Raw genomic sequence first — 17931 nt, 5'->3', positions numbered from 1 at the left:
TCGGAGAAGGAGATCGGCGGTGAGCTTTGGTGTGGGGCCGAGGTGGTAGAGTGGACGCAGTTGATGCTCTGCAAGTGTCTTCTTCGGGCCGAGATGCTGGCGCCTCCTCCCGCAAAACCACCTGTAATCGTGTTGATTACTCCCCGTAAGGGAGCCGATGTTGTTTCCTGACTTATTTCGGCCTGTATCGCGCCGTTAGCATTTTGCTGGGACCCTGTGGGTAAATCTGTGCGAGCTCCTGACCCGCGGCCTCTCCCGCGTCCCCAGCCTCCAGAGCCACCTCGAGAACCTGGCTGTCGCTGGATGTAGTGGCCGAGGTGGCCTGCCTGGATGAGCTCTTCGATGCGGTCCCGGAGCGTGCGGCACTCGTTAGTGGTGTGGTCGTAGTTCCTGTGGTACCGGCAGTGTTTGGACTGATCGGCGCTGTTGGGGGTGTGGCCGGGTGGTGGAAGGGCTAGTAGGTTATTGTTACTGGCTTCTTCCAGGATGTGGACTCTCGGGGCGTTTAGGGGAGTGTAGAAGTCATACCTCCCGCTTTTGTTGGCTCTGGCCGGCTTCTTGAATTGGCTGTCATTATTGACTTTTACCTTATCTTTGTGGCCCTGTTCCGGTTTTGCAGGGCCCTTCCCGCGAACTTGGTCGCGGAAGGCCGAGTGCTCTTCCATCTGAATGTAGCCGGCGGCGCGGGCACGCAGCTCATCCATGTCGCGGGGGGCGTCGCGGCATAGGCTGTCGACGAACGATCCGGGTTTCAGTGCCATGAGCATGGCGTGCAGGGCGACCTCCGGGTTTAGATTCCGGATCCGAACCGAGATGTTGGAGAAGCGCTCCATGAAAGCTCGCAGAGATTCATCATCGTTCTGCCTGAGGTTGGCCAAGGCGGCCGAGGCTGTGTGGTGAGGCCAGCTGGTGGCGTATTGTGCCATGAAACGCCGCACCAAGGTGGCAAAGCTGTCGATGGATCCGGCTGGTAGTTGGGTGTACCAATGAAGCGCGGGCCCCTTGAGTGAGGTCGAAAAAACCCTACACAATATAGTGTCGCTGTTAGTGTAAAGGTTTACCTGAGTTGTGTACGAGTCGATGTGCTCGTCGGGGTCCGTGGTGCCGTCGTAGCGGTCGAGGTAGAGGGGCTTCCACCCGCGGGGTAGTGGGGTCTCCATGATGCCATCCACAAAAGGATGACGACGGAAGGGTTCTTGGCCCTCGGAGACATGGGTGGGAGCCCTGCTAGTACCCTGCCCTGATCTGTGCGTTGATGCATGAGACCGGTGCGTGGCGGGCCGTGAAGTCGGTGCCTTGGTCGTCGCTCGGGATTGAGAGGCTGAATGTGCCTCCTCCTCATGAGTGTCGCTCTCGTGCGGAGGTTGTTCGGAGTGGTGTCGAGGGAGCTGGGCTCGAATGCGCTCGTTCTCGGCACGTAATGCTGCAAGGTCTGCTTCATTAGCGATCCGCATCGCTGCAAGGTCGTTTTCGTGCTGGGTGCGCATGTTTTGAAGGTCGGCGTCGTGCTGTTGTCACATCTGCTCAACTTGGTCGATCAGCCGCCTTAGGGTTGCAGCGTCGCTGTCCATGTTGATTGAGTGGCTTGCGTCGTCTATCGCTCGTCTGATATGGCTTCTGGTAGAAACCATGCAGGTGGCCGATAAGAGTTGTCTTGATCGGCCCCACGGTGGGCACCAAATGTTCTTACCGGAATTTGGTCGTAGGGGTGATCCGTCCAGTAAGATCATTGAGCCTCCTTTGCTTGATGTATTGGTGCTCCAAGATGGGGGAGGTACCTGTAAAAGAGACTCTGATGCCAAAGTTAGGGTTTGCATGAGTAATAGTCTCATATATATAATGCACGTACCTTGAGGTGATCTAGGTTTGCCTTGGGCTTTTGGGCTTGAGATAAGATATATCATGATATGATATGATATAATTGAAGGGCGGATTTGGTTTGGGACGAGATCCTCGGAATCAGGTATGATTTGCTCAAATATCGGGCTGACGTCGCGCAGCGCGTGCTCGGGGCTGTTTTGTATTGCTAATCCGGGCTCGAAGCCCGGGTGTGAAGTACGGTCAGTACAATTATTATTTATAATAATTTTAGCCACTAAATTAAAATTGGTCACTAAAAAATAAAAATATTATTATTTATAATTGTACTGACCGTACTTCGCACCCGGGCTCCGAGCCCGGATTAGCAATACAAAACAGCCCCGGGCACGCGCTGCGCGACGTCAGCCCGGTATTTGAGCAAATCATACCTGATTCCGAGGATCTCGTCCCAAACCAAATCCGCCCTTCAATTATATCATATCATATCATGATATATCTTATCTCAAGCCCAAAAGCCCAAGGCAAACCTAGATCACCTCAAGGTACGTGCATTATATATATATATGAGACTATTACTCATACAAACCCTAACTTTGGCATCGGAGTTTCTTTTACAGGTACCTCCCCCATCTTGGAGCACCAATACATCAAGCAAAGGAGGCTCACCGATCTTACTGGACGGATCACCCCTACGACCAAATTCCGGTAAGAACAATATAAATTTTAGCGACCAAATTAAATTGGTCGCTAAATGTAAAATTTTTAAAAAAATTTAAAAATATATTTCTTTTAAATGAAAGCAAATATAAAAATATACAATATTATTTTTATAATGATAAAAATATTAATGATAAGAAATAAAAATCATTACCCTCCCAATAAAACTAATTTATTTTTTAAAATAATACAAATTATATAATTTAAAATAGATAATTAATATATCATGATGTATTAAAAAATGAGAAACATAATGCTATAAAAGAAAATTAAATAATAATCCTTTTAATTGAATCTTTTTTTAAAAAAAATTAGACTAATTTAAATAATAATTTATCTAGAAAATTTATTTATTTTTTTCTTGAGAAATTTATTTCTATTTTATCATGCTTAATATTTTATTATATTATTAGATAATATGAAAATACATAATTTATTGTGCTTTTCAATTTTGTTAAGGTAAATAAACTTCTTTTCATAAATCTTATTTTATTTTAATTGTTATTTTCAAAATTGACTTAAACATCTAGTTCAATTGATATAAACACGTTAGTACCATCAAATTAAAAATAATTGGCTTATAATAGTTTATCTTAAAAATCAATTCATTTAGATATTATAAAATATTTTATTTTAAACATCAATTAAATAATACCTTGCTACTTATAATTTATTTAAATATTTATAAATGAATATTATATTAACTCCATTGATTATTTTAATCCTTGTCTTTAATTTTATTATATATAAAAATTATTTACCTAATATCTTTTGAATTTATTTTCATGAATCTTATTTTATTTCAGTTATTATTTTTAAAAGTTAGACTTGATCATTCAATTCAATTAATATAATTGTGTTAGTTTCATTGTTTAGAAGTAATTGACTTATACAAAAATATAGTAAGAATTTGTGAAACAATTATAAAATGAAATATTTTTTAGTAATTTAAAAAAATTATTATCTTATGATTTTAATTTACTCAAAGATGTTCATAGTATTTAACTTATGATATATACACCTCCTTTTTATTACAATTACATCTCCTTTGTTTAAAAAGGCTAAAATTGCTGACAGTAGAGCTCAAATCCACACCCATACTTACGTGAAGAAAATCTTAAGTCTTCCCCTTAACTAATTGGGCAAACCACCCGCTTATTCTTTTTGATCAGTTTTTAATATATTACAATGCGTTTCCTTGCTTTTTTCTCTATCAAATATAATACATGGCCGTTTCAACAGATTTTTTTTTATTCGCACATTTATTTTAAAGTTTCGTGTTGAAATAAAATCCCAACACAAATTAACATATTTTATAACTAATATCTAGTTTTAAACTTAATATGAAAATATTATGATATAACTTGATAAGATTTTAAATTAGTATTTTATTAATGGATGATAATTAGAAAATAAAACAAGGATAAATACATTTTTTGAATTTTATATCTTAGATTTAAGATCAATAAATATATTAAGTTAATTAATAATTTATTTAAAATATTAAAATTTAATTTATAAAATAATATTTTAAAATAGAAGGGTTATAATAACATCGGTGTAACTTTTACTAAGTATTACATCGCTCAATAACTTTATATTAAATGTAAATTTTATAAATTCAACCGTTAGATTAAAAGTTTTTTACTCTTAGATCATATATACAAAATTTTATATGAATTCAAGATGATTTGATACTTATTCATTCTTGTAAAATAAAATTGACATAATATATACATTTCAAAATATACTAAAATATGAGTATTTTGATTACCTTCATGTTGTTGTTCAATTTTAACAAAACTTGATATAAACATATAAAGTGATATGAACTTTTAATCTAACGGTTGGATTTACAAAATTCACATTTAATAAAGTTATTGAGCAATGTAATACTTAGTAAAAGTTATACTAGTGTTATTATAACTCTTCTCATTTTAAAATATTAAAATTATTATTTAATCTTTTATATTTTAAATAAATAATTTAAATTGTATCATAATATTAATTTTAAATAGAAATAAGTAGATTATTAATTATAAAAATAAGTATATATATAAATAAATTTTAATTAAATATAATATAATAATTATTATTAGTGATATAATTATTATATGTATTATTATATATTATAACGGTCCGGACACATCGAAATGAGAAGGATCCAAAGATAGTATTAGTTGAGATTGTATAGTTGAAGATGACTTAAATGAATTAATTTGTGCTACCTATACTAACAACATGCATTAGCTTTTCGGTAGCTTATCTCATCAGAACTCCAAAGTTAAGCGTGTTTGACTTGAAGTAATATAGGGATGGGTGACCTTCTGGAAAGTTTCCCAAAAATTGTGTAATGAAGGACAAAACATGCTGAAAAGTGAAGTATTTTGTGAAATAGAATCCTTGAGAGGTCACGTACGAGTGTTTCATAGCAACCGAATTTGCGACGTCTATAAAATTTAATAAAATAAAAAATAAATCTTTAGCGACCGATTTATTCGGTCACTAATTTGATCATCATACATATCAGCGACCAAAATCATTGCAACTATTTTGCAACCAAAATTTTCGGTCGCTAAACAGCGACCAAAATTTTTTCGGTCGCTATATAGCTTTGCAACCAGGATTTTTGCAACTACTTAAATCCGGTCGCTAATTCGGTCACTAATTCGGTCGCTAAGATAAATAGCAACCAATTTTAATAATTTAGCAACCGATTTTAGTGGTCGCTAAATGTCTTTTTTTTTTTGTAGTGACAAAATACATACTATGCTAGCTATAACTAAAAACAATGCAAAAGACTAGCAGAATAACTCGAGAATTATTTGTGTAAAATCTTTTTAATGTGGGTAAAAAAAACTGAGACTTAGTTCAATAAAAGATTTCGACTACCAAAAGAGATTGCAAAATTTATCTCTCTCACATAAGGATAATTCAAAGAATATCACCCTTAAATAATACAAAATCTCTCCACTCTTACACATAATGATAGAAATTTTCTCTTTTTAACTCAACAAGAATTTTGAATGGAATGGACTCTTCACTAATTCTCCCTTTATATATAATAGTGAAAGAGCTACGGCTTTATTCATAAATGTATCTCATTGAGAGAATCTGAATATTAATTTTCTATTGTCTAAATACATTCATCATCTTCCACCGCCCTATAATGATAGAGGTGATATTTAAGAGTCATACACTAGTTGATTATTACTTATTTATGATGCTTCACCAAGGAAGGAATAACTCAACACTAACTTAACCAATAATTGTTATTTTAAATTCTGAACGAGCTAGAAGGAACCGTCTCCTCAATTATTTAGTTACATTTTCATGCATGGCTAAACACGCAACATGTGGATTTAAATTCATTTTCCCTTTCCAAATTCTAAGCTTAAAGTTCTACGGTACAGGCTTTATTTAGAATTATGTCTCTCTTTAGCCTCTTTACCATTCATTCTGACCCGAACCGTTATCATAAAATTATTAACAAGGATGCGCAACACTGATTCTGTAAGCATTAATTATTGCGTGAAGCACATTAAGTAGTGAAGCAAACTGCAAAGTGATGATAAAAACAAACCACAAAACTTAATTAACATAATCTTTTAGATGTGATCGATATTATTCTCCGATCTGAATTAAATATTTATCTTGATAATATATATTTAAATTTAATGTAAATTTTATTAATACATATATATATATTGAGATAAATCTCTAATTCTAATAGTTGAATAACTTAAGAAATTGTATTTAAGGTTGTTGAAAAATCAAAAGCGAAGTTGGGCAGCGTACGTATAACCTATCCGGTGGAGAAGGAGAACTATTGCGTGACAATTCAAAAGGAGAGAAAGAGAATGCATATATGCTTCTTTCGAATTTTATAATATTCACGATAACCATTCTCATGACTGAGTTCAGGGAATCCGTACCCTACTTTTTTTGACGTAAAATAACATGTGATCTGGCATAGGCATAACTATGTGAGTGAGGTGCAACTCTATAAATACGAACATGCTCCGTGTATGTTACTCACAACAAAAACAAACAGAAAAACTCATCAACCCAAAAACCACTTTACCTTAAAGCTCAAACATCCTCGTAAAAACTAGAAGGGGTTGTCGTGTTGTGAGTGTTGAGTTGAGTGTTGAGTTGAGTGTAATTTGTATATCATCCAAAGGTAGCATGAGTGGGAAAAGAGAGACAATAATGGGAGCAAAGAGATTATCTTCTCACCCCTTTTGCGGCGTTTTGAAGACGTGTTTCTCAGGTGGAAGAAGGTACGATTATGAATATGTGGAAGGAAGTGGTGGAGGGAGAAGGATATTTGCGAGTGATGAAGACAGAGAACATTGGGTTGCAGAGCCTGGTATTGACAGAAAAGCTTCTGATTTCATTGCTAGATACTATGCCACACGTGTCACTGACTCTCACCGCCAATTTGCATCTTGAAGCTGGTTGCACTTCTTCGTTTCTTTCATTGCATGCAGGCGTAGCTCTCTCTCTCTCTGACCAATTATTACTCTCGTTCTCGCAGCGTAGACCTCCAAATGTTCCATCAATTCGTTGTAGGGATGGGCTCGGGGTGTGGATCCAATATTTGTTAGTTGAAATAATTTTTTTTTTTGGTTCGTCCTTAGAGTATCCACCGCCGACAGCAGTGACTAATCTCCTTGCTAGGTTGGAGACACTTTAAAGGGTGGGATAGCTGGCTCCAAGATTTAACGCGGCTGCATACACAAGGCAGGATTCGAACCCCTGACCTTGCTTAAGCGTGGATCAATCCCTACCGCTGAACCACACGCTTGGAGTTAGTTAAAATAATTTGGTAATTAATAACATAATTAGTTAAATATAAGTGTGGGTTTTTTATCCTAACAAAGTTTTTCTTTGCTTTTTGTTTTTACTTGTGTACGAGAATCTCTGTTAAAACAACATTCAGTGGTTAATCATTCTTCCACAAAATTATCTTAAAGAGAATATATATATACATATATATATATGCAACTCACTCAAACAAGTTTTTACATGTCAACAAATTAGACACTTACCGATTTAATTGCTTTTATAAATTTACCCACAAAACGAATAAACATAAATCAGAACTTTAGATGTATCACTTTTTCATAAACCTACAAGTGTTACACATGCAGCGGATGACTATCTGAAGGTTAAGACTACACATATACAAGTGTATTGTTAATGGGCTAAACATGTTTAGGTGTATTAAGTCTGACCCATATAAAACAAAAAAAAAAAAACATAACAAAGGTTCACAAGTGGTCTCAAGAATGACCAAAGGCACTAAAAGTGATATTGACCTATATACCTATGTATACCTAAAAGCAAAATCAAAACACGGTTTCTACAATAAGTTACAACATGTGAAACTTGAGAAACAAAGTAAAGAATTGAGTCACACATAAATGGAAGTTTTGGGTAAACAAAATCAAACCTTCGCACCTAGGGAACAGAGGAACGTTGTAAAAGGAAATTGGAAGTTCACAAAAAGAGGTTAGGGTTTGCAGCATTTGTAAGGTAAATTCTCTAATAAATTTTGGTGTTAAATCAAAAAACGATTTTAAATCCCTCATGTCATAAGCTTTATTGATGATAAACATAGACATTTTTCTAGAAATTTTTTTCAAATCATTCAATAAGATAAATGAGAATAAAATAAATGTACTAAGAATAACATAAAATTCACTCATCCATCATTCATCAATAAGTATAAAGTATAAGCATGAAATAAAAATTCATTCATAAGTATAGAGTATAAGCATGATTCTCATCCAACATTGAACAAATATTGTACCTATCTAAGGGCACACTCGTAGTCTTTTAGTAACTGGAGGGTCGAACGAGAGCTTCGGGTTGATGCTTCAGAGGGGGAGGTACCTGCAAAAGGTACTCCAACGCTCAAGTCAGGACAAACATAATTCTCGAGAGTAATAAATGAACAGTGACATACCTCGTTTCGTGTGACATATTTATACTACCTGTCATGGGCCTGAGCGGGGTGGGCCTTCTCTAACATTTACCAATTTAGGTAATACGATGTTAATCGGCTGGTTACGCCTTAATTGCGTGTTGTCTTTCGTTAACCATGATTATCATCCTAACTATTCTCTATTGGTCCTTGGCCGAGCCGACAAGACACGGCCGAGACAACCTCTTTGGCCGAGCCGATAGGGAACGGCCGAGACAACCTCTGGCCGAGCCGACAGGGCACGGCCAAGACAACCTCTCTGGTCGAACCGATAGGAAAAGGGTTGGGTTGTCCCTAGTTTTCGGCCCTCTGCCGAGCCGAGGTCGTGCCGAGAATTGTGTCGAAGTCCGATAAGACATCACATGTCGATCCACGTGATCGATAGGACCCTTCCAGTACAAATATCAAAAAACACATGTATTTAAATTTTCTAGAATTTATAAATTAAAACAAGAACAATCTAAATAGTAACAGGTGAAACTGGTTCATGGTCTTCAGGCATATGATTGGATTTAGAGGAACCTCTTTTATTTACAAGTAATTCCAAAAGTCAAATACTTAGAATGAAAATAAAAATAAATAAATAAGTAGCAATTTAAACTAATACATGTAATTCCAAAACAAATAGCAGAACATGTTATATTTGATAACCTGCATTTTAACACACAACTAGAGAAATAATTTCATACTAGTTTTAGATATAGAGAATTATTCTCACTTTTAGAATGGGACTCGCCTGCATACACTTTTTATCATTTATATTTCCAATTATTAATATTGATCTTAAATTGCCAAACAAAATGTATAAGGATTATAGTAAAATCAGTAATTTGATATCAAACGGCTTTCAATAGTAATTTTAATTTATTCTCTTATTAATAATAATAAAATCAATAAAAATTAATTTTAATCTAAAAAAAATTAACTTAGTCCCTATAAATAAAATATGTTAAAACCAATATTTATGTATAGTTTAATTTGTTTTAAAATACTTAGAGAGACTAAATATAAGTTTTACTCAATAAAAATACATATTATTGAAACACTATCTATAACAACTTGTAACATTCTTTCCAAATCATACCACTTTCCATAACTCAACATTTCAACCAACTCCTTTATAATACAAGTTTGAAGGTATGTACTACTAGATGGAAATTGGTGGACCTATGGAGTACGTAGCAACATATTATTTTGTGATCAGGGGAGGTGGGACATAATATCATAATTTTCTTAAAGAGAGGCATATATTTCTGGTGTGATATGTTGGGAATTTTTGCCTTGATCTATGTATAAGGTGGGAGTCAGAAAAGAGTGTATACAGTAGGGTGCTTTGGGTGGATTTAAGAAAACATAGGAGACTTTGGTTGTAGTAAATTTTTGAAAATCTTAACAATTTTGGAGAACTTTTAGTTCCTTCTGGTTGCTGCTAGTATGTTCCTATAGGAGGTGCAGGTCGGGATATATGCTTCAAACCAATATCTATGTTTCCTATTAGTTTGACTATTCTCTGCTAGATATTCCGATGGCCATATATGGGTAGGATTTGGGGAATTTGAGCTTGGGTGTTAGTATAGTTGGGAGGTGCTTGGTCGGTTGCATGGTTTTAAATTGCGGTTGCGGTCGCAGTTGCAGTTGCAGTTACTGCAGTTGCAGGTATTGCGAGTATTGCGATGCGGATTGTGGCTGATGCGGTGTGAAATTATTAATTATTTGCACTAAATATAAAAAATTGTAATTATTGATATATGTTTTATTTTTAAAGATTTATACATTTTTATTCCTTTTTTAAAATACTATATTATTTTAATGAATAATTTAATTTATTTTAAAATTAATTTAAAAGTAAGAGAAATACAATAGTGGTTAGATTAATTCCCACTTAATATTTGTCATAATATCTCAAAAGCAAATTGTCTCATTGACAGGGATAAAAAAATTAAAGGTACACACATTTAGACAAATTTCAAATAGACAAGAAAGAAAAAAGGATATGGCTTGACATAAAGTAATATGATTGCCCACAAGTTTCATTGTCATCAATTATCTGAGAAGCAATGTCACCCTTTAGAGATGCATTTCACTACAAGGAAAAAATATGAAATTTTTATTAATATTGTAAAACTATAAAAAGCATGAATTTTTTTTCACAAGTAAAAAATTATATATAATAAATTTTTAACTCATATGATACTTATTACCACATAGTAGAGTGACGAGGATGATCATAGCCTCCACTCTCGCTTTGGCTATCCCCTTGTGTGGCTCCTTGTCCAAAAACATAATCAAAAAATCCACCACACTTTGATGTTGATAATAAAGATCATTATAATTCATTGATAGTTGGTGGTATGAGGGAACTTGGTCACTTCCATATTGATTGTATGCATTAAAATAAGGATGCTGATAAACTGATGGTGGATAGTACCCTTGACTACTTTCTGAAGAATCATCAATATTGAAGTCACTAAAACTTTGTTCAATATGAGAAGATGAAGAATCTTGACATGACACATTTTGTTTATTTTTTCTTCTTCTAACTTGTGAATTATCTCTTCTATTATCACCTGAAAATGAACGATCGGGAGGAATCATACCTGGCATAGAAGTAGTGAAATCAGTTACCAGATTTGTATCACGCCTATTATATGGAATCTCTTGATATGGATGATTTTGTCTTTGTTCATCCTCATCATCCTCACCATCATTTTCTTCACCTTCAATATCAACACCATCATCACCACTATTATTACTTGGTGGGCTTAAGTCACCACCATCATTATCACTATCTCCACCTTCCACATCTTCATCATCTGTATCAATTCGAGGCAACCACTATGAATTTTGAACTCCATCTAAAAGTGGATTTTCTCTTTCTTCTATCCATGCAGATAATGGATCATCTTCTCAAAATATATAATCAAGATTAATTGGATTGAAACTTGATTCAATTTCTTCTTGACTTTTTCTCATTTGATGCCTCATTTTCAATTTCATGTTGTAATGTGTAAAGACAAGTTTTTGCAACTTTTTGTACTTAAGCCTATTCCTTGTCTTTGTATAAATATAGCTAAACGTACTCCAGTTTCTTTCACAATTTGTGGTTGAAGTTATTTGACTTAAAACTTTAATAGCCACACATTGAAGTTCAGGAGAGCATGAACCAAACATCAACCACCATTCAGCTTTTTAAGAGATCAAGCAAAAAAAATTTATTATTTATTTATTGAGAAAGGAAGAAACTATATTTGTAACGTGGTTTAAAAAAAATGTGGCTGATTTAGTAGCCCGGAACGGGCCGTTCCCAATCTGGAATGGGCCGTTCCAAGCTATTAAATTAAACTGAAATTCGTGGTTGGGAACGGGCCGTTCCGGAGGGAAAACGGGCCGTTCCAAATTCCAGAACGGGCCGTTCTGCTTGGAGAACGGGCCGTTCTGGAAGGAGAATGGGCCGTTACGGATGGAGAACGGGTCGTTCCGGATGAGTCCGGAACGGGCCGTTCTGTTTTCAGAACGGGCCGTTCTGGGCGTGGATTTTGTGCGTGAATTGGGAGTTCGGAACGGGCCGTTCCGAACTCGGTACGGGCCGTTCTGGGGCAATCCAAAAATCTATAAATAGGGGTTAGGGGCCTTAAGGAAAATGTGAGTTTTTAGAGAGAAGTTTTAGAGAGAAGGTCTCTGGGTCAGTGAGCTCCTTTCTCTCCCAAATTTCTCTGTTTGACTCCTTTTCTCCTCTAGACCACTAATGCCTTCTGACTTTTCTTGAAATTCAGATTAGAAAGCTTGCTTTGGGATGATTGAAGTTTCGGGTTGAGCTTTGGAAGGGGATTCTATTTCGTCACAGTTGTTGGCTATTCTGAGCTAACCTTCAGGTAAGGGAAGCTAGAATGTTTGTTGTGTAGGTTGCATGTGAGTTTAGAAACTCAATAGGTGCGTGAATGTTGAGAATCCATAGATGGATTGAAGAAAATCTCATCTTTTGGGGTTTTGAGAAAAAAGGAGGATTTTGATGTATAGGTTGGATGCATGTGAGATTTGAGTTATTTTGAGTTGTATGGAGCCTATGTATTGTGATTTGGTTGCATCAAGCGTGGATACTCTTAAGAGTCTCTGTTTCAAGGACACCGAGCGTGAGTTGAACGCGCTGGGCGTGGATGAGTTTTAGGACTCTCAGGTTGGGATTAGGCTGGGCAAGCTCAGGCTACGCCGAGCGTAAATATGTTTAAAAATAATTATTTTAAATTGATGCTTATGAATATTTAAAGTTAAAATGTTAGATCATATATGTGTGATATATGATGTATGGTGCGGTGTGATTCATATGTATGCTTTGTGATGATACGTATGAATGTTTGAATATGAGTATGCTTATTGATCATGATGGTGGGCAGACCATATATGATGTATGATGCATGATTGCATGTGATGCCTTATGGCATGAGTCTAGCCTAGGACTTGAGGAGAGGAAAAATATTTTCGAACTGGAAGAGCTCACATAGAGTCTCTTGAGAGTGGTGCTTGGATAGGCCACTGATATATGAGAGTGGTGCTCTGGGAGGCCACTGGATTTGGGAGAGTGGTGCTCAGATAGGCCACTGGGTTGGGTGAGTCTCCTCTAAGTCCTTAGCTAGTGTTGGAGCGGGGTATGAGGTCGAGGGTTATTCCCTTAACCAAGTACTCGGGAAGGTGCGTGGATCCTTGCGGATAGTCGGTGGGCGAACTCCACAATTGAATTGGTTAATGCATGCCAAGGTCGTGGTAAGCCCGTACCCAGCTGTGCTATACCTGACGGTGGATCTGGACTTCCAATTGTGTAAGTGACATCATCCGAGTAAACCCGAGTGAGGATTATATAACCTGTTTAGCTGTGACCGAGCGGGCGCATTGGGCGTGAAAACGGTTGGGGTGGTTTCGGTAGGATGGAATGTCACTTATACAGCTCTATTGTTGTGGAGATCTCCTAGGTGTATGCGTGAAGATGCATTAGATGATTGATATGCATTGATATCTGTCATAAGATGCATTTATTGCATGATTATTAATATGATGAAGTGTGGTGTTTGACTTCATGATTGGTGCAATGTATGTTATGCATGAGTAGTATTGGATAGAGTGTATGGTGAGACTCTATGAATATGATTAATGGTTGGATGATTATGTAGTATAGATTATAGTTCTATACTTGTATGATTGATTTGTGAATTCTAGCTTACCCTTCTGCTTCCATGTGGTGGAACTGCGATGATCATACTTGGTATGGGAGCAGGTCAGGGCTAACTTGGAGTTGAGGTGTCCGCTGCGAGACGGGGAGTTTTGATCCTCGTGTTGGAGTTATCATTTTGGGTAACGGTTTTGTCTGTACTTGACCGACACTAGGGAATATTATTTTTGGGATGATTGTACATATATGGAGTTTTATTTTATAACCAAAAATTTAGATAATTTATTTTTATTTGTACATGTATGTATGAGTTATCCAGCTTAATATTTCTCTTAGTTCACTAGCAGTAGTGCGATTCCACTAAGTGTAGAGACCATGGCAGGTCGTTACAATATTTACCTGGATTCATTCTAGACCAAGCTCTTTGAGCTTGAGGTGTAGCAAATATTTCACCCATGTCTTTAAACAATACCAACTATATAACATTATATTGTATAAGATATCAATACATAGTTATATAACAATAATTTTAAAAAACAAAATATAATTATTTATTACTAACCGAGTTTAAAGCTTTAATTTGATCATCCATGTTTCTTTCCAATTTCATATATAATGACCTTTTTGGTCCCTTCAAATGTTTCTCGATATACATCAGATCCATGTTCAACTCCATATTGAAATTGTGGATTAAGAAAATACCCTAAAAAATAAATAGCTAATCAATATGTATCTATAATTGTACGTATTAATGTATTGCTTTATATAATAAAAGTAAAATTACAATGACATACCAGCAGAATGAAGATTAGAATGCATGAATCTCCAACGCTTGTCAATTATTTCTTGGTATTGAGAATAATAACGAGAACTTTTTTGAATTGATTGTTTTGCTCGATCAATTGCCTCATATATAAAACCCATTATTGGTTTCTCATCACCATCAACTAGTCTCAAAACTTTTACTAGAGGCTCAAATACCTTCAATATATCATTAGCCTTGCTCCAAAAATCATTGCCAATAACAATTTGTCTTGCTTCAAATGCCAATCCATTTTTGTCTCGTCCAAATTTAGATCGTCTAAATTCTTCTGAGTTGAACATGTTCCTCAAGCCTTGCTTTTGTTGCACAATTGCTTGAAGTTGTAAGAATTGTGTTGCAAATCGGGTAAAACCAGGATGAACAATTTCTCTACCTCCAGTGTATTTTTTCATGAGATTTACAATCCATGTGTGATTGTAGATAAAATTTGTTACTACTCACTACAAGGAAAATGATAAATTGCGACGGACAAATTGCGACGGTTATCTAGAAACCGTCGTCGCTTTGATATTGCGACCCTTCATACGACAGTTTTTCAAAACCGTCGCAAAATTGTTCAACATTGCGACGGTTTATCATAACCGTCGCAAAATTTGTAGAACATTGCGACTGTTTATGATAAACCGTCGCAAAATTTGTTTAATATTGCGACGGTTTATCAAAAACCGTCGCAAAATTGTTCAACATTGCGACGGTTTATTGTAAACAGTCGCAAAATTTGTTGAACATTGCGACGGTTTGTGATAAACCGTTGCAAAATTTGTTGAAGATTGCGACAGTTAATCATAAACTGTCGCAAATTTTTTTTAACATTGCGACGGTTAGCCATAAACCGTCGCAAAATTTTCAGCATTGCGACGGTTTACTATAAACCGTCGCAATCTACAAGACAATTTTTTTTTATTAAAATTTAATTTTTTTATTAAAATTAAATTTTTTTTAAGTATTATGTATATTATCTTAATAAACTTATATTTTATTAACAATTTTATATATATTTCCTTTAACATGAGGTACACGATTTCTTTTTCTTTATATAATTTCAAAATCGTGACTAGAATATAAATTTATCTTTCAACAAACTTATGAATTTATCGTGTATGTAAGATGTGTTAGAGTATATAAATAAATATAATTATCATTTTATAACTTAATTTTTGAGTTATCAGATCACATATTATTGAATAATTTACGATGTTAAATTTTATAAATTTTATTTTAAATTCCATCTTTATAACACTATTAAAAATATAAAAACAAATATGTTAAATTTTATAAAAATCCAGTTTAATTTATTTATGATATAAATATGTTTTTAATATCTAATATACATTTTTAGAGAATAATTTATTTTAAAATATATCTTATAATAACAATTCTAAATGGAACATAAATCTTCAAATTTTTCTTATTTTGATTTTTTAATTAATATATACAATTTTACTATTTTGATTTTTTCAATCAACGTATACAATAAATAAAAAACACAAAAGATAAACATGCATGGACAAATTTTATTTTATCAAAAAATTATTTATTTTAATATATTACATTATATATGTGAATATTAAGACATATATATATATATATATATATATATATATCAATATATATTATAATTAAACTTTTTTAAAAATTAATTCATTATTAAGAAATTTTATTTATCACATGAGAATTAATTTCTTTCAAAAATTTGACAGATATCAAATAAATAAATATTTTTTCAGAATCTATATTATTTTATTAGAATATAATTTTTATTTTTTAAAATATATTATTTTTTAGATAAAAAATTATGTATATGTCAAATAGTAGTGGGGGCAAGTGCCCCACTATTCAAACGTGCATTCGTCCCTATATATATATATATATAATATAGGGGGTTATAATTATACCGGTGAAACTTTCACTAAGTATTATGACGCTCAATAACTTTATATTAAATGTGAATTTTGTAAATTCAACCGTTAAATTGAAAGTTCGTATCACTTTATAAGTGTATATCAAATTTTGTTAAAATTGAACAACTGGAAGGTAATAAAAGTGTTTATATTTTAGTGTATTTTGAAATGAATATATTACATCAATTTTGTTTTATAAAAATGAAGTATCAAATAATCTTGGATTAATATAAAGTTTTGTATATATAATCTATGAGAGATATGAACTTTCAATCTAACAGTTGGATTTACCAAATTTACATTTAATATAAAGTTATTGAGCGGTGTAATACTTAGTAAAAGTCACATTTAATATATATATATATATGAGGGGGGTTATAATTACATCGGTGTAAATTTTACTAAGTGTTACACCGCTCAATAACTTTATATTAAATGTGAATTTTGTAAATTCAACCGTTAAATTGAAAATTTTTTACTCTTAAATCATATATACAAAATTTTATATTAATCAAAGATGATTTCTTATAAAATTAAATTCAATCTGTCGAAAAAATTTATATTTTCGATGAGAAAATTTTTGTAGGAAAAACTATATTATTGATGAAATATTTCAGAAAAATTTATATTTGTCGAAAATGTAAGAACTGTTTTAAATTTGATATGAAAATATTATGATATAATTAGATAATATTTTAAGTTAGTATTTTATTAATGGTTGATAATTAAAAAATAAAACAAGGATGAATACATTTTTTTGAATATTATATGTTTGATTTAAGATAACTTACAAAATAACTCTTGGTAAAGTTATTCTGCTCAATAACTCATGGTGTGTGTTGAATTTCATCGATCCAATTAATTGTTAATTTAAAATTTATTAAATTTTACTAATAATTAATATAAAAAATTTAATTAGTTTTGGAATAAATTATTTGCTAATTAACAATATAATTGAAACATTAATTTTTTTAAATTATTTAACTAAAATCTTATTGACAATTTACTATATGATCTTAATATTTTTGTATAACTAATATCTGCTTTTAAATTTGATATGAGAATATTATATATAATTAGATAAGATTTTAAGTTGGTATTTTATTAATAGTTGATAATTAGAAAATAAAACAAGGATAAATACATTTTTTTGAATTTTATATGTTTGATTTAAGGTAAATAAATATATTAAATTAATTAATAATTATTTAAAATATTAAAATTTAATTTATAAGTATGTAATAAATAAATATTTATAATTTTATAAATTATATTATCATTATAAATTATAAAATTAAATAGTTTAAGTTATAATTTTAAATAGAAATAAGTAGATGTTAATTATAAAAGTAAGTACATATAAATAAAGAATAACTAAATATATTATTATTATTATTATTATTATTATTATTACTATTATTATTATTATTCATAATATAAAATTATTATATATTATTATTATAGTACAAATATGAGATTGTATATTTGAGGATAACTTAAATGAATTAATTTGTAT

The sequence above is a fragment of the Cajanus cajan genome, chromosome 1 (genome assembly GCF_000230855.2).
Source record: "Cajanus cajan strain Asha chromosome 1, NIPB_CcT2T_4, whole genome shotgun sequence".
Lineage (NCBI taxonomy): Eukaryota > Viridiplantae > Streptophyta > Magnoliopsida > Fabales > Fabaceae > Cajanus > Cajanus cajan.
Note: the sequence above shows the minus strand (reverse complement) of the source record.